Source organism: Mustela lutreola, chromosome 10 (genome assembly GCF_030435805.1).
Source record: "Mustela lutreola isolate mMusLut2 chromosome 10, mMusLut2.pri, whole genome shotgun sequence".
Lineage (NCBI taxonomy): Eukaryota > Metazoa > Chordata > Mammalia > Carnivora > Mustelidae > Mustela > Mustela lutreola.
The window spans coordinates 112,355,356-112,373,921 of NC_081299.1; the positions used below are offsets into that span (position 1 = coordinate 112,355,356).

The 18,566-nt window shown below is 46.3% G+C and overlaps 1 long non-coding RNA gene across 1 annotated transcript; it reads right to left on the reverse strand.

Annotated features, from left to right (window-relative positions):
• Positions 1 to 11,247: 11,247 nt before the first annotated feature.
• On the reverse strand, positions 11,248 to 13,674 carry LOC131810142 (uncharacterized). The gene is made up of 3 exons (XR_009345439.1): positions 13,436 to 13,674; positions 11,955 to 12,097; positions 11,248 to 11,872 (listed from the first exon to the last, which is right to left on the reverse strand). It is a non-coding gene; the product is annotated as an uncharacterized LOC131810142 (long non-coding RNA).
• Between the last annotated feature and the right edge of the window lie 4,892 nt (positions 13,675 to 18,566).

Sequence of the window (18,566 nt, forward strand, 5' to 3'; positions counted from 1 at the left end):
GAACATGACTTGCCCACCAGACAGACATCTAACCCCTCATTAGCCTGATCCTGCTTGGGGTATCTCCATCCACGATGGCATGGCCAGGTCTTCTTTACACACAGACACACAGACACCCAGAGGCACACACACACACACACACACACACACACACACAGAGACGGTGAGGAGACCAAGGGCTACACCGGTGGATCAGAAGGTGTGGGACTCTCTGACTCTGAGCCCCCTCGTGTCACCTTTTGATTTTATTGGCCAAAGGGCCTGAGGCGTTGGGGAAATCTGATATGACCTGACAGGGAGGGGACGTGTCTGGCGGGCGAGCTATCTTCTCCCTGCATCCTCTCGGCTTCAGTACAGCAGAAGAACATGTCGCTTTCTTTAGGTTGTGCCTTGAAATGATCTGGGCAGGGGGGTTTTCTCTGTAATGGGGTGCCTGGATACGTGGGTTCCAAATCCGTTGTGCTCTGTCATCACGGTAGTGAGTTCACCACTGCTTGGGGGCTCCTTACCGAACTTCCTGCTGCACCAGAGCTCCCTGAGCCGCCAGTCCCCAAGCTGTTCAAGGCTCACACTCCACTCAATGCAGGGCCCATCCAGTGACCCGCATACAGCCTCCACCCAGCCTGTGGGAAGCCTGGGTGCAGCTGTTGTCCCCGCTGGAAGGAATGCGCTGGTTTTAGACTAGGTTAGTGTTAGGGTTAGGGTTAAGAAAGACGTAGGGTCAAGGTTAGTGTTAGACGTCATTGGGGTCAGGGTTAGCGCAAGGCTTAGGGTAGGGGTCAGTGTTAGGGTTAGGTTCATGGTTAGGTTTAGGGTCAGGCTCTCAGTAGGGTCACGGTTAGCGTTACGGTCAGAGTCAGGTTCAGGGTCAGTGTTAGGTTGACGGTTAGGTTTAGGGTCAGGTTCAGGGTCATGGTTAGATTTAGGGTCAGGTTCTAGTTTTGGTTTGGGGGCAAGGTTCATGTCAGGGTCAGGGTTAGGTGTGGGTCAGGTTTAGTGTCAGGGTTAGGGTCAGCGTCAGGGTTAGGTTCATGGTTATGGTAAGGTCAGCTTTATGTTTAGGTTCTGTTTTATGAGTAGGTTCAGGATCAGGGTTAGCTTTAGGGTTACGATTCTTTTCAGGATCACGGATTGTGTCAGATTTAGGTTACAGTCAGGGTTAGGGTCAGTATTAAGGTCAAGGCCAGGGTCAGGTTTAAGGTTAAGTTCAGAGTTAGGGTTATGATCAGGGTCAGGGAGATGGTCAGGATTATTGTTAAAGTGGGATTAGGGTTAGGGTTAGAGGTAGGTTGAGTGTTAGGGTAAGACTTGTTTTGATCAGTGTCAGGGACAATGTTAGGCATTAGTTTTAGGATTAGGTTCAGGATTAGGTTTCGGGTCAGGGACCGTGTTAGTGTCAGGGTCAGGGTTACGTTTAGGATTATAGTTTGGGTCAGGCTCACATTCAGTATCAGGGTTAGTGTTAGGGTCAGGGTCAGGGTCACTGTTAGTGTCAGGGTTAGGTTTATGGTCTTTGCCTGGGTCAGGGTCAGGGTGAATTCTAGGGCCAGTGTCAGGTTTACGGTCAGGATCAGATATTGGTTTAAAGTCCACATTCGGGTCAGCGACACGGTTATATAGTGGTCATTGTTAGGGTCATGTTAGGTTTAGAGTCAGGGCCAGGGTCAGGTTTAGGGTTAGGGTCTGGTATAGGCAAAGTTCAGGGTTAGGGTTATGATCATAGTCAGGTATATGGTCAGGGTTATTGTTAAAGTTTAGGGTTAGTGTTAGGGTTAGCGTTTGGTTGACAGTTAGCTTTAGAACTTGTTAGGATCAGGGTCCATGGTAGGGTTATGGGTTAGTGTTAGGGTTAGCTTCAGCGATAGGATTCGGGGGAGGGCCCGTGTTAGTGTCAGGGTCAGGGCTACATTTAGGGTTAGAGTTAGGGTCATGCTCACAGTCACGGTCAGGTTTAGTGTTCAGGTCAGGGTCTGGGTGACTGTTAGTGTCAGGGTAGTTTTATGGTCATGGTCTGGGTCAGGGTCAGTGTGAAGTTTAGCGCCAGTGTCAGGTTTACTGTTAGGTTCAGGTGTTGGATTAAAGTCCACAATCGGGTCAGGGACAGGATTATGTAATGGTCAGTGTTAGTGTCATGGTTAGGCTTAGGGTCAGGGTCAGGGTCACGTGAAGTTCAGGGCCAGTGTCAGTTTTAGGGTCAGGCTTTGGTTTAGGGTCAATTTTTGGTTCAGTGTCACAGTTAGGTTTTGGCAGTAGGGTTTGTGATTGGGGTTAGGTTTAGAGTTAGAAGTAGGGTTATGTTTAGTGTTAGCGTTAGATAGCGTAAGGTCAGGGTTAGGGTTTGGTTTAGGGTAGTGGTTAGTGTTAGGTTTAGGGTCAGTGTTCGGTTTAGGTTCAGTGTCCATATTAGGGTCATGGTTAGAATTGCCTTTATGTTTATGGTTAGGGTCAGGCTCACAGTCACGGTCAGGGTTAGGGTTAGGGTCAGTGTTAGGTCAGCGTCAGGGTTAGGATTAGGGTCAGGGTCAGGGTCATGGTTAGGTTTGAGTCATGATTATGGTAATGTCAGAGTTAGGTTTAGGTTCATGGTCCACATCAGGATCAGTGTCAGCCTTAGGTTTAGGTTTAGGGTTCAGGTCAGGATCACAGTCAGGGTCAGGGTTAGGGTCAGGTCAGGGTTTAGGTTAGCATTTGGGGCAGGCTTAGTGGTTACTTTTAGGGTTAGCTGAGCTCCTGGGTCATGGACCCATCCCCTCAGGATCTCAGGATAAACCCTGGGCAGAAGGGTGTAGACCCTACACCCAATACCACTTAACCAGCCTTAAACTGGTGTTTGAACATGACTTGCCCACCAGACGTCTAACCCCTCATCAGCCTGATCCTGCTTGGGGCATCTCCACCCACGATGGCATGGCCAGGTCCTCTTTACACACTGAAACACAGACACCCAGAGGCGCACACACACACACACACACACACACATACACACACAGAGGTATACTATGCAGCCATCAAAAATGAAATATTTCCATTTGCAATGACTTGGATGGAACTAGAGGTTATTATGCTAAGTGAAGTAAGTCAATGAGAGAAAGGCAATTATCATATGATCTCTCTGATATGAGGAATTTGAAAGGCAGGTTAACGGGTCATGGGAGGTAGGGAGGGAAAAAATGAAACAAGTTGTGTTGGGGAGAGAGACCAACCATAACAGACTTAATCTCACAAAACAAACTGAGGTTTGCAGGGATGGAGAGGGTGGCTGGGTTATGAACATTGGGGAGGGTATGTGATATGGTGAGTTCTGTGAAATGTGTAACACAGATGAATCACAGACCTGCACCCTTGGGGCAAATAATACATTATATGTTAATTTAAAAAAATTTCACCTGTGCTTTATGCAGTCTGGGGGAGGATGGGCACACATAGAAACCCAAATAGTGATTGTTCCCCCTAGACCAATAGGACCAATCAGAGTCTCCCTGGGATTGATATGTAAATGACAGGAAGACAAAGTTCTCTCTTTAGGCGAGTGACTGGTCTTGCTGGATGGGATTCAGGAGCTGGCCATGGCCATCGTCCTGGACACTTGAAGAGTCTGACCAGAGAAGAAAGCAGCCCTATGGAGACGAGTAAACATGAGACATGGACAAAGAGAAAAGTGTTTTGCCGTTTTCCAGTCCCTAGTTCTTGATTCTGAAATATTAGTTCTGCAGCTATTCTTTTGATTTTTTAAAAAGATTTTTTTATTTATCTGACAGAGATCACAAGTAGGGAGAGAGAGGAGGAAGCAGGCTCCCTGCAGAGCAGAGAGCCTGATGTGAGGCTCGATCCCAGGACCCTATGATCATGACCTGAGCCGAAGGCAGAGGCTTAACCCACTAAGCCACCCAGGTACCCCATCTTCTTTTGGATTTTTATGAACTTCTGTGGTATCCACCCCTACAGGAACCTGGACATTACTTTGTTTTTTGTTTGTTTGCTTGCTTTTCCCTTTTGGTTCCTCCAGTTTTCTTTGGATTGCTGCCACTTGCAAGCAAAGGGTCTTGTAAAAATACCACACCAAGGAAATTCACACGTCCTTAGGAGCTATTGAGTAAGTTCCTGTAGGGGAAGGACACAGTGAGATGCACATTTTAGAGTGATCATCTTAGAATAAGTTTAGAGGATGAATTGGTGTGAGGAGGGGAGGGAAAGGGGCATATTCCTGAAGATGAGATGACAGGTTTGAAGGCCGTTATGGTCATTCTGGCAAAGTATGGTGAGTGCCTGAAACAGAAGAGAAAAGGGGCCGAGGAAAGATTAAACTTACACAAGGTGAGAAGACTAATGAGATTTTATGAAATCTGAGTTTGTGAAATCGGATATTGCTAGGCTTTTAGCACACTTACTTTGGGATCTAATCTTCAAAAATATTTAAATATCTCTGGTGGTGACAACACCATCGTCTTTCCAGTGATTAAGAACTCTGGATGCAATTGTAAAAGGGATTGACTCCTTAATATCTCTTTCTTCTGTCTTGCTGTTGGTGTATAGAAATGCAACTGATTTCTGTGCATTGATTTTATATCCTGACACTTTACTGAATTCCTGTATAAGTTCTAGCAGTTTTGGAGTGGAGTCTTTTGGGTTTTCCACATATAGTATCGTATCATCTGCGAAGAGTGATAATTTGACTTCTTCTTTGCCGATTTGGATGCCTTTAATTTCCTTTTGTTGTCTGATTGCTGAGGCTAGGATCTCTAGTACGATGTTGAATAGCAGTGGTGATAATGGACATCCCTGCCGTGTTCCTGACCTTAGCGGAAAAGCTTTCAGTTTTTCTCCATTGAGAATGATATTTGCGGTGGGTTTTTCATAGATGGCTTTGATGATATTGAGGTATGTGCCCTCTATCCCTACACTTTGAAGTGTTTTGATCAGGAAGGGATGTTGTACTTTGTCAAATGCTTTTTCAGCATCTATTGAGAGTATCATATGGTTCTTGTTCTTTCTTTTATTGATGTGTTGTATCACATTGACTGATTTGCGGATGTTGAACCAACCTTGCAGCCCTGGAATAAATCCCACTTGGTCGTGGTGGATAATCTTTTTAATGTACTGTTGAATCCTATTGGCTAGTATTTTGTTGAGTATTTTCGCATCTGTGTTCATCAAGGATATCGGTCTATAGCTCTCTTTTTTGGTGGGATCCTTGTCTGGTTTTGGGATCAAGGTGATGCTGGCCTCATAAAATGACTTTGGAAGTTTTCCTTCCATTTCTATTTTTTAGATACAAACGTAGTGATCCAAAGGGGCACATGCACCCGAATGTTTATAGCAGCAATGTCCACAATAGCCAAACTATGGAAAGAACCTAGATGTCCATCAACAGATGAATGGATCAAGAAGATGTGGTATATATACACAATGGAATACTATGCAGCCATCAAAAGAAATGAAATCTTGCCATTTGCGACAACATGGATGGAACTAGAGCGTATCATGCTTAGTGAAATAAGTCAAGCAGAGAAAAAGACAACTATCATATGATCTCCCTGCTATGAGGAAGTGGTGATGCAACATGGGGGCTTAAGTGGGTAGGAGAAGAATCAATGAAACAAGATGGGATTGGGAGGGAGACAAACCATAAATAACTCTTAATCTCACAAAACAAACTGAGGGTTGCTGTGGGGAGGGTGTTTGGGAGAAGGGGGTGGGAATATGGACATTGGGGAGGGTATGTGCTTTGGTGAGTGCTGTGAAGTGTGTAAACCTGGTGATTCACAGACCTCTACCCCTGGGGATAAAAATATATGTTTATAAAAAATAAAAAATTAAAAAAAAAAAAAAAAAGAACTCTGAAAGCTTAATCTGGCCTGGGCTGTAGAATGTCAGCTGCGGCTTGAGCACAACGAAAAGCCGTTGAAGGGTTTTACACTGGTGGGTGGAGGGTGGCCATGGGATTCCTTTTGCATTTTTAAAATGTCATTTTTGGCTGCTGTGTAAAGAATGGATAGAGAAAAGGCAAAGATAGTAACAAATAATTCTCCAATATTTACAGAACATCTACTATGTGTCAGGTACTGTTCTAAACCCTAAAGACAGAATAGTTAACAAGAGACAAAATAAATTTGATGTCCTCTTGGAGTTTTCATTTTAGTTGTTGAGTGAGAAATGAAGCAAATAAATACACATACATATCAGGGGTTGATGTGGGTTAGGAAGGAAACTAAGCTGAGTGAGTGGACATGGGGTGTGGGGATTAGGGGAGCAGGTTGGTATTTTCTATGGGACTGTGTCAGGGAAGTCTCCCTCATTTGAGGAAAGACCTGGAGGAAATTAAGGAACAAGCAGTTGTGCTGTTTCAGAAGAGCATCCAACACAAAGCAAACAGTAAGCCCAAGGTGGGAGCACATCTGGTGTGTTTAAAGAATGACACAGCGACCAATAATGCTGGGCAAAAAATGAGCAAGACGGCAAGTGGTAGGAGGTAGGTAAGGAAGGTAGTGGGGTCAGATCACATAAAGTCTTGAAGGCCATTGTAAAGATTTGCCTTTAAATTTGTGCCAGCTGAGAAGAGCTTGGATGGTTTTGAAGAGGCTTGACTTGATTTTGATTAGAAAAGGATCGGGGCGCCTGGGTGGCTCAGTGGGTTAAGCCTCTGCCTTCAGCTCAGTTCATGGTCTTGGGGTCCTGGCATCAAGCCCCGCATTGGGCTCTCTGCTCATCAGGGAGCCTGATTCTCCCTTTCCCACTGCCTGCCTCTCTGCCTACATGGATCTCTCTCTCGCTCTGTCAAATAAATAAATAAAATCTTAAAGAGAAAAGAAAAGAATCACTCAGGCTGCTGTGTGCAGAACGGACTTGCGGGGTTGTGGGGTGGGGATGCTTCTTGCATTAATGTAGACTGAGATTTCTATACTGCTGACATTTCGGGCCACATTAATTTTTGTTATGGGGAGCTGTCCTGTGCACTGACCACTAGATCGCAGGAGCGCCCTTTCCCACTCTCAAGTTGTGACAACGAAAAGTGTGTCCAGACCCTGTCAAAATCCCCTGCGGAGGAGCAGGTACACAAAACTCTCCTGGTTGAGGACCACTGATCTGGGTGAGAAGGGGTATTGGCCCAGACCAGAGCAGTAGATGCAGGGGTGGGGAGAAGGGGGGAGATTCTGGGTGTATATTGAAGACAAAACACGCAGGATTTGTAAATATATTAAGGGTGGAGTGTGCGGAAAAGACAAGAGTTGGGATGATTTTACAATTTTGGGAGCCTGAGGCCCTGGAACAGTGACGTTACCACTTGGTAAGATGGGAAAGACGACGGGAGAAGCAAGTTTGATGGGCAACAGGTGTTTGGTTCTGGAGATGGTCGTTGCATCCACATGGGGATGCCCAACCAGCAGCTGAACACACGAGTCTGCCATTCATGGGTGAGACCCAGGCTGGAGGCACAAATATGAACACCGTTAGGACATAGGGTTCAAGCCCTGAGAAGAAGTGGGCTTACCTACGCAGTGAGTATGGACAGAGGTGTGTTTGGCAACATGATAAGGCAGCTTCATGATATCTGTCCCCTGGTATTTGTCCTGTGAGTATGGATGGGAGTGTGTATGGGACTTAGGACTTGCTTTTAACCAGTAGAATTTGGCAAGGTAAGAAGATGTCACTATTATGATCTCATTATATTAAATCAGACTGTTTTACTGATTGGAGTGAGAGGCTGTCCTGGACTTGAAGAAGCAAAGAGCCAAATTCAGAATCACCTGTGGAGAGAGTTATATGGCAGGAAACTGCAAGCAGCCTCTGGGGGCTGAGGATGGTTTACAGTTAATAGCCTGGAGAATCTCTCTGGCCCACCCCAGCATGGGCTGCCCCCCAAATCACACAGCTACAAGGAAATGAGTTCTTCCAACAACCCGAGTGAGTTTGGAAGCAGAGCCTTCCCTAGTGGAACCTGCAGGTGAGAACACAGCTTGGTGGGCTCCTTCTCTCCTCCTTTGAGTGAGACCCAGAGCCGAGGACCCTGGTTAAGCTGTTTCTGGCCTCCTGACAGCTAGAGATGGTAGGATAGTAAACTCAGCTGTTTAAAGTTACTAAACTTGTTATTATTTGTTATGAAGTAACTATTAAAAACAAAACAAGAGGCCCAAAATGGAGTTGCTTATGCTAAGCCCCATGTCCCCCAAACCAGACTTAATTATGATTTCAGCTGTCCCAGAAATGGAATCTGAGCCCAGGCAAGCAGACACCACCTGATCCCCACTCCCTCGGACCCCTGCCATCCCCAGAAGCCAAGTCACCTGGCCATAACCAACCTGCCTTGTTTGCCTGACGTGACTTCCTTGCTCCTCCTCTCTTCTGCCTATAAAAGTCTTTCGTTTTGTACTGCTCCTCCGAGCTCCTTTCAGTCTGCAAGCAGGATGCTGCCCATTTCGTGAATCATTGAATAAAGCCAGTAGGTTCTTTAAAATGTACTCAGTTGAATTTTTTTTAACACAACAGAAAACTCAAGCAGAAGGTCCGAGTCCCTGAGCACAGGACTGATGTCTAAAGGTCAGGAAGCTCAAAAAAACCCAGCCAGGAAAGGAGCCATAATCACTGACCAGTGTGGAAGAGGAAGGGAGAGCCAACATCACGATGAAAAAGATAGAATATTTCCAGAGAAGTGGAGGAGGTTCTATGTCTATAGGACTGACAGGTTGATTCATTTAGATCTGAAAGTTAATCATTGGATCTGGCAACTTGGTGGTGATTAGCGATCTTGTAAAATATCTGTGTAGGTGTAGTCGTGGGACCAATGACTGTTAACAGTGTCTGATGTGCAAAAAAAAATTTCAGGGTTTGGATTCAAATGGGAGCAATGGATATAAAGAGCAGTGAGCAAGTCTGACTTCTGTTTTGGAGGTCAAATCAGTTGGTTTTGCTGATGGATTAGATACAAGAAAAGGGAAAGGGGGAATTTATCCCAGGGGCTGAGGCTTTAGCCAGTAGGAGGTGAGGATGCTGTTTACTAAGATGGGGAGACTGGGACAGGAGTAGGTGAGGAGGGAGCAGGATAGAAATCATGGTGAAAATAAGACTCCTGTTACTTATTCATGGAGAAATATGCTGCAGGCAGCTGGCCATGTGATTCTCAGCTCCAAGGGCGGATTAGGATTAAAGACATTAACTTCAGAGCCTTCAGCTTCTACAAAGAACTTAAATCAATGATGCTGAATGGAATCAGCCAAAGCAGTGGTTTTAAAACTGGGGCTGGGAGGCAAGGAGTTTTGCTCCCAGGGCCGATTGAACAATATCTGGCGACATTTTTGGTGGTCACCACTTGGGGGGGGGGGGTGCTTCTGGCATCTAGTGGCTAGAGACCAGAGATGCTGCTAACTGTCCTGCAGGGCACAGGACAGCCCCACAGCAGAGAATCACCCACCAGGTATCAATAGTGCTAGGTTGTGAAAGCCTGATCGAGGGAGAGAGAGAAAGAGAGAGAGAGCGAACGCATAGCTACAGAAGACCCAGAATCAAGCTCTTCAAAGGGGCAGAGATGAAATAGAGAAGCAAATTGAGAATACAGGTCCAGGATGGTAGGAAGAGAAACCATGTGATTAAGAGGGCACTAAGGAAGCGGGAACCTAGAGACACCGAGTACATCCACGTTTGCTACTGATAGGCGTTTATGGTGCATGGACCGCCTATGAGAATTCACACACCTTGCACATTTTTAAGTGGACATCTGAAACTTTTTAATCATAAACTTTTCATCACAATATATGTATATTTTATTAACTAGGTGTTGAAAATATTAAACATTTAAAAAATGAGATAGAGGGCACCTGGGTGGCTCAGTCACTAAGCAGCTGCCTTTGGCTCAGGTCATGATCCCAGGGGCCTGGGATGAAGGCCCACATTCCTGATCAGCAGGAAGCCTGCTTCTCCCTCCCCCGCTCTCCCTACTTGTGTTCTCTGTGTGTGTGTGTGTGTCTCTCTCTACCAAATAAATAAATAATTCTTGAAAAAGAAAATGAGAAAGAAAAGGATCGACTTCATTGGAATAACATTTGCCTGCTACAAGTTGATTTTTTTAAAGGCAGAACAGTCTCATTTTCTGTTATTTTATTTCCCAAACCATACTAGAATGGAATGAAACCATTAAAATCCTTACTTGTGCTTTTCCCTATTATATCCCTAAAAATATGTAGTTTAATTTAAATATGAAGGAATGAGTGTCACTAACCAAAACTGATTGTTATTCTGAGCACTTCCAACATCTGCCCTAATCCCCTTTCCGATGTTAACCTTTACCCTTAATAAGGAGAGGAAGCTCTAAAGGTGGAGCCCCAGTACTGCCCACAGAAGGGCATTATTTGAAACAAAACTGGTATTTCAACTTTGGTACCAGCCCAAGTCCTACACTCTAATAAGATCTGAGAGGAGTGTCTTGATCTTCCAGGAAGGAGAGGAGTATCCTGATATCAGACCCAAGAATGGGCATATCACCTATCCTACAGAGTACACATGGAGTTTGGATCTGGAAATGGACTCCCTTAAAATGACCTGCACATGAGGATTCTTTATAGAGATTTTTTCAACTACCCTTGGGGACATGGTACCCTACACCCACAGGTGTAGACAAATATTTTACAAGCTATGCTGGGAATGAGGTGGGGAGAGAAATATGGAGGTTGTTATAGGAAGGTAGAAGGTTAAAGGAAGTCTTTGTTTTGTGTTTTTTCCTTTTGTTTTTAAGAAAAAGGTCATTTGTCTTCTGACTGGAAGGATCCATTGGAACAAGAACTTGATATTGGCCCTGGGAGTGGAGTCCTGGAGAGGGCTGGAAGGAACAAATCCCAGGCACAAGGAAGAACAAACCCTAGCTGGGGATGTCTGCTCTTCTCAATAAACCTGCTCTGTCTTCAACTCTTTCTGTGTTTCTTGTACATTTCTCCAATTACCATGTAAATTCCATGATGCCAGGGACTTTTTTGTGTCGTTCGCCACAGATTTACAAACACTCAGGGCAGTGTGTAGCACACAGTAGGTACTGACTAAATATTTGTTGAGTAAATGTCTAAAAACAAATTAAAAATGGATACAAATGTAGGTGTAGATTTGATTGGGTGGTGGTAAGATAAGGGAATTCCTGCACAAAGGGCTTTTATTTTCTTGAAGTGTGACACTAGTGATGAAGTTTTGGAACACAGGTGAGGTTTGGTGGGGTGAGGTCCAGAGCCGATGACCAAGAAAGGATTCTTGAGACGTCTTAGGTGCTAATGGTGGTTTTATTAAAACACAGGGACAGGACCCAAGGGCAGAAAGAGCTGCTCAGACAGAGGCATGGTTGACTGGGAGCTGAGGAAGGTGAGGACAAAGGGGGTGTCCAGAAGGACTGTCATATGCTAAAGAAGAATTTCAGGATAAGGGAGACCTGGTTATTGTCAAGTCAAGGCTGTTTTTGCCTCTAATGAGGGAAAGCATGAAGACAGTCAGGAGTTTCCTGGAGATATGTTACATTCCTTCTATCACACATCCTTGTCAGTGGGATTTGGGCTTAGAAGAAATTCAGTTTTATTACACTTCCCTCCCCCTTAGCCTCCCTCAATTTTATGGAGGGGAGGGTGATGTTAGGGCTTCCGGAAACTGAGGTATGGGTCTCTGGAAGTCAGGCTATTGATGAGAAAGCTTCTTCCTTCCTTGTAAGTCACTAGGACATTCGTAGATGGAGGGATACTCCTGTCCTGCAGGACTGGGATCTCTATCAGTTAAGCATCGTTTTTCCTTTAGGGCAGCCAGGAGTGCATGAGGAATGTTACACATATGGCATGGGGAGAGGGTGTAGGGTGCCAGTTTCTGCTTTGTCCTAAGCTTGCCTTCTGCTCCCTCATCCCTAGGACAGGAGCTGGGAGTGAGGTGACATAGTTCAGAAGAGGTAGGGGTAGGGATTGTTGAGGCAAGTCTTGAAGGAGGGAAAGCAAACTCACCGGAGAGACAAGGGAGTTTGAAGCCAGGGTTGAGTATCCACTGGAGAATTGTGGTCAAGTGTTTTAAAGTACAGCAGGTTGGCTCAGCTGTATGATTCCTTCCTGGTTTCTGGTGCATGCCGCTGGCATTGGTAGAATCATTTCTAAAGAAACAAAGCAAAAGAGGATAAGCCATTCTTTCACAAACGATGATGAATCAAGTTTTGAACATGCTGGGTTTTGAGGCATAGGTGGAACATCAGTGAAATAGCATGAGTAGGTAGTCAGTTACACGGGCCTGGTGGGTAGGAAAGAAACAGATGGTCGTGTATCAGTGGGAGAGATGTTGGCTAGGGAATGGGAGCTGAAACCAAGGGCACAGTTGATATCACTACAAGAGAGGGTAGCTTGGAAGAGAAAGGTTAACTGAACCCCCGGGGAAACCCTGATGGGAATGTCACATGCATTTCTCAGGCATGCCAATGTTGACACAGATTACTGTAACTCCTGGGGGCCAGAAGTCATGTCTTTGAGATTCAATCATTCTCTGCCTCTGGCATAGCGTGGGCCACATTGAAGGTAATTCTAAAATTCATTCCGATTTGATTTCATTGCACTTTTCATTTACCAGAATCTTGTCATGGTTTGCTAGTGTATCATTTTCTCGAAAAGATTAAATAAGGACCATTTTACAAATATGAGATGAATGCCTGAAGGGATTTTGTTTAATTCATTCATTAGCTCGGGAACCACTAAGATGTTACCACCACTTCAAGCAAGAATCTCAAGGCAGACACATATACAATCAGTAATACTTAAACGAATTTGCTTTGATAGATGCAAATAGATATGCAAATAGAATGCAAATGGATGCAAAACTGCCTTCTACCAAAGGAAAGGGGGTCAACTGTACTTCCAGTGGACAAAATTCATTTACATATAGCTAGACAAGATCATCTGCATCCACATCAATTATGTACAATCTATAGAGTTGCAAAATAGCTCAAAGACAAGAAAGGCACAGAATATCCCATAGAATTGGTCAGCCCAGAAGGGTACATGAGACAACACCTGTTTTCCCTTGGAAGACACTATAATCTTTTAGGTTCATTTCAATGTCTTTCGTGATTTTGCCTATGCTTTAAAAGAAAAAAAAGTTACCCTTATCATTCTTATTAGTTTGAAAAAAACTAATAAAATACTAGTCTGTTATAAAATACACATGGAAGAATGTTCTGGCACTATCATACCCAATTTGGGGTACTAACTGATTAGGAAGATGAGGCAGAATTTGGGAGCCTGTAGGATGAGTCTGTTTCCGGTTGGAATGGGAAACATTTAAGAATCAAACTAAATGATCTCAAATCCACTCTGGAATGAAACAGGTTATAAGGAAAATACAGAAGATGTTGAAATGTACCTGTTGGCTCATTGTGAGCTTTCCTGGTCGAATGGAGACCTCTACCATGATGCTTGTCCTCCATGTCCCACCCGTCCCATACCTGCTATCCTGGCACCAAAGGGCCACCAGACTTTAGGCTCAGTCTGCAGTTCCAAATGGAAACCCTCTGTTCCCACAGTAGTGGACAGGATGACTCTGGTTGCTGGTGGAAGCGTCAGCTGCTTTAGTCCAACAGTTCAAGAGAGGATCAGAAGAGCATAAGGACGATATTGGAAAAAAATGCTCGGGCGAATTTCCAGAACACAGTATTTCTCTTTGCAATTTTTGAGTGTTCTGTAGCCAACCTGCCAAAAAAAATGTGAAAACTATAAATAGAGAGGAGTGGGAAGGAGAAATGAGGACCTGTCACAGTGCCAGCAAAAATAGGGAACTGAGAATTTTCCAGAGATTCAGAGTCAAAGGAGGTTAATATTTACTTAGAAAAGAAGTCGTGGGCACAAGTTCTAGGATGAAATGAAGGCAAGAGAGGGAAGTTAGGGAATCGATAGAGAGAGAGAGACTTGAAGATAAAAAAAAGTCAACTTAAAGTCTCATTCCTCATTAAGGAAAGTACAGATCAGAGAAGAGGGGAGAGACTGGGATATAGTTGATCGCCGATTGTGTCTGGCTCTGATTAGAAGCTTTGTATCCACTTTTTAATTTCATCTTCCAGCCTGTTTCCTGGATTCCAGCTTCTAATTCCTATGAAATAGGTACCATCACCAAAGACGAGAGTCAAACATGTAACAGTAGTCAAATCTTTAACAGCGCGGACAACTAACTAACCAAAAGCTGGCCTGGGGACCCCTGCAGAGTCAAGTGTTACACGCCCAGTGCCTGGATCGCGAGGCCGTGGTAGGGATCTTAGGAAGGGTTCAGGGTAGGGAGACACACCGCAGGTTCTGGCCAGAGGCTAGTCACCAAACTTTGTGTGGCTGAAGGGGTGTGTACCAGCTGAGTGTCAGCTCCCAGATGAAACTGAGGGAAATGTCCTTTGGGAAGGTTTCCGCTGACTCTCTGCCTTTCCTTCGTCCTCCCCAGGGTGTTCCATTAGCATTTGGGGTCTGGGGTCTTGCCTGTTGCTCCTGGCTTTGGTGGGCCACGCCACTGCCACAGCCAGGGCTCCACGTGGCAGTGAACTGTATGGGGTCTTGACTGTTCCCTCCTGACTCTCGGAAGGAGAACAGGTAGCAGGGATTTTCATTCTTTGTTGGCACCTACTCTCTTCAGCAACCCCAAGATCAGTACCCCAGGCTGCACAAGCTCAGGTTCATGTCTTTAACAAAGGCCGGCAATAATTTCAGAAAGGAATGACAATGAAGGCAAAAAACAGTTCAACTACTCGCTCATCTGGACTTCTAGGGCAGGTGGGGTTCCCAGACAACTTTGTTCTGTCGGTCTGGCACCCTTGCCCCCCCACTCGGTGCCTTGGTGATGAGTGTGGGCCTTGCTGTTTGCGCTGCCTGAATTTGCCCTTGTCGCTTATTAGCACTGTGGCCCTAAAAGTCTGAGAGGCTAAAAGTCATGCCTCTCAGAGCCAATCGGAATAGCTTATTAGACCTATTGATTCTGGCATGGTGGGCCTGTGCGGAAATCTCTCTTCTTCATCCCTCCTCCTTCTCAGTCTTCCCCTCCTCCACCTCTTCCTCCTCCTTCTTTGATGTGTAAACCAAGGTATTTGGGGAGCAGGGAATGATGTGATGTTTGGGATTTACTTTAAAATATATTCCAGACCTCCCCTCTCTCCCAAAAACAAAAATACAGGCACTTTGGGGGCAGTAGAAGGAGGAGGGCCTATGAAACAGTTGGGGAAGCAGAGTGATAAGTACTCGGAAGGGCCGGGATCCTTCTGCTCTACACATTTTGAGAATTTTCATAATAAGAGTAAACAAACAAAGACCAAATAATGAGGCTTTCATTCCCTATATCCAAATGACCACAACAGGGCATAGAATGCACTTTCATAGTTGCTCCCCTGGCAATTTATTCTGATTCTCCAAATAAGATTCCAGCTCTCATCCTACCTGTCATAGTCTCTGGATATTGACTGCGAACGTTTTCCTAAACAAGGCCTTGCCAGGCCCACTGCTAGGGAATGTATTGTTTCAGATTCTGTACTCAGGTTTTAAAGATTTTTTTAATTTATTTATCAGAGAGAGAGTGGGGGAGAGAGTGAGCACAGGCAGACAGAATGGCAGGCAGAGGCAGAGGGAGAAACAGGCTCCCTGCTGAGCAAGGAGCCCGATGTGGGACTCGATCTGAGGATGCTGGTATCATGACCTGAGCCGAAGGCAGCTGCTTAACCAAGTGAGCCACCCAGGCATCCCTGTACTCACGTTTTTTAAAAAAAGTGACCAGTTTCCCGTTTGGAGTGACTCGAATGCAAGACTCACTGCAAGCCATTGTCTTGCTGTGTCCCATCCCTTTCTAAGGACTGCTCATGCTATCTCTGGGAGATCACAGCATTGGGAGGGGCAGCCCAGTCCTGGGCTATTACAGCAAAGCTGCAGCCTGAAGGGCGCACGTGAGATCTGTGGTTTGAGCTGTCAGAGTGTCATGGAGAAAAAAAAGAGAAATGAATCATCATTTGACCATGACATTCCCACTAAAGGGGAGGACAGTGGGAGAAAGAGCAAGGGAAGAGGAAAGAAAAATCTCAAAATAAATGTGGGGTGGACGGCAGGAGGAGGAGGGGGTCTTGGAAATTGGGGGCAGGTGTGGCTATCGAACCAACGCTAGCCACAAACACACGATTCCGCCCATTCTAGAGTGGACTGGACATAAACATGCTCGCACTTCTACTTGTCGGCTGCGTTTTGTCGGCCGGCCGGTAGCGAGGTGATTCTTTAAGAGCTCTGAGAACCGAAACTTGTGGCCGCCCCGCAGCTGAGCTGAAGTGGAGCTGGGAGCGGCCCAGACGACCCGAGGCTGCCAGCTGACCACCTTCCTCCCTACAGATCGCTGGAGCCAAGCTCAGCGGGGGAGAAGCCACGCTCGCGGGTGGGTGCAGGGGCTAAGGGCGGGAGCCGGGTTCCCACAGAGGCCTCCGCGCCCAGGCGGCTGCAGCGGCGGCACCCAGAGACAGGAGGCCTGACACCCGGACGCGCCCCCCTCTCTGGACAACCGGCCGCAGAAGTAAAGGGCCAGCATCCTGCCACGGCTATGCTTCCCCCGGGACAATCTCGGGAGAAGGTCCTGGAAGAGATTCGCAGGCCGATTTTCCGAGGGAAAGGGCGAGGTGGGGAGGGAGCGCCCCTGACCCTCCCCGCCCTCCCTTCTCCCCCTCACCGTGCATCAACAGCGTCGGGGCTGCCCTGCAGAAACGTAGGCGAGGTTGTAGTGTCGCCCTCCGCCGCATGGGGGCAGCATCACCTGCTGGCTCAACAGTAGGGCCTGCGCGCCTCTCTTGGCGGAGGCAGGCGCAGGCGGGCCTGCGGCGTCCTCTTTCATTGGCCGGGCGGGGGCGCTGCCATGTTGGAGGAAGCGGTGCCTTCTGTGTGGTGGAAACGCCGTGGCTTCACTGGTAGCGTCGGGGAGCGCAGCCTCCTACCTTTCCTCCTCGCTCGAGTGTCGGTGCTGAGAGGCGGCAGTCGGCGGGATGGAGAGAAGTAAGATGAACCTGCCCAAGGGGCCGGACTCGCTCTGCTTCGACAAGGACGAGTTCATGAAGGTGCATGCCTGGGCTCTGCTCCCCGGAGCCGGGCCCTGGGTGGCCTGCCCTCCTTGGCCCTCCGGGGCCTCTCCTCGGGCTTCTCCTGCGGGCTTCCTGGGCTGTCCCCGCCCCGGACGGGTCCTCAGCGGGGACCTCACTGCACTTCGCAGTGAGTCTCTTGGCCTCGGGTGGGCTAGGTGCAGCCTGGAGAAAGCACTCCTGTGAAATCGTGCACATTGAATGAAAAGGCCTGAAAGTTCAGGGCAAGTGGTTTTGAACTAAACGTAAAAGCCCCGGACGCGTAGGACCCGCCTCTGGTACCGTGTGGCACAGTCAGACCGCCGCTCCCCCGGCCTGACAGAAGCCTCCCAGTGCCTTGTGCCTAGAAGCTGAGCGACTGTGCGTTGAACACATCTCTGAATACACGTACTTACCAGGAATCGGGTCAAAAAGGCACTTAACCTAACGTTTATGCCTGACTTTCGTCTTAAGCTCCCGGAATGAGAAATCTGAAAGACTGTACTGTCGTTACTGGTTCTGGTCCAGTACTACAAAGCATACCAAGCTCCTTTTCTAAAGTTGCCCTACTTCTCTTGGTGAGGTCAGCCTGAAGCTGGCAGCAGATAACTGTAGGACATAAACTTACAGAATAGAAATTTAAACTGAAAAGACTTTACTGACAGGAAAGGTTCATCAGACATAGCCTTGAAAATGTCCCAAGGTTTGAATCAGAGCCAGGAGGAGCTTTATCTGTTTTCTGTATCCCTCTGGGTCTGTACTTAAACTATCAAAACGTATATGTTTAATTTCTAAGGATTGGGATTTAGTAGCTGGTTTCAGTCTTAAAAAGTTTTGGCTCTGTAGGTACCTAAAATTCTGAAAAGAGTTTGAATTTCTTACTTTTTTATGGCTTCAAGTCATAATATGTATTTTTCTTTTTTGGGTTAACCAGCTAGTTCCTTTTTGATACTTGCATTCAGATCACATCTCCCAAACTCTGGCTTTAAAAGTGCTTATGTCTGAATCCTCTGCGGTGTGGCCATATCATTTTTAATATGTAGGGATGCCTAGACGAAGGTATATTGTACTCTTGTTCTTGTATGGTGATGTTAAGCCACTGTAATAAAAGGTGTAAATTGAATGGAGTGTCTGAAGGAGCGCACAGCGTGAATTCTCGGATCCAGAAACCTTTTGTTAATGAAGGACACATGATGAGGAGAGAGGTCATTGGAAGAAGAAAAGGCACACACACAGACTTAAAGAACCTCAAAGCACGGAAGTCTCTTTAGCTTGTCTGTCTTTGGACTTAGTCAGGCTTTCTTTGGGCCTAACACTAGCATTTTCCTGCACTTCCTCGCCCCGCCATCTTTCTCACTCTGAGCTGACAGAATGCCTTTGGTCAAAGCAGCTTCGGAAAATAGAAATCTCAAAATAGCACTTCTAAAGTAGGACTTAGAGGTAGGAAGAGAGCAAACTGGGAAAGTGGCTAGAATGCCAGCAATTCCATATTCTTTCAAGGCTCTGACATTTCTGAATATAA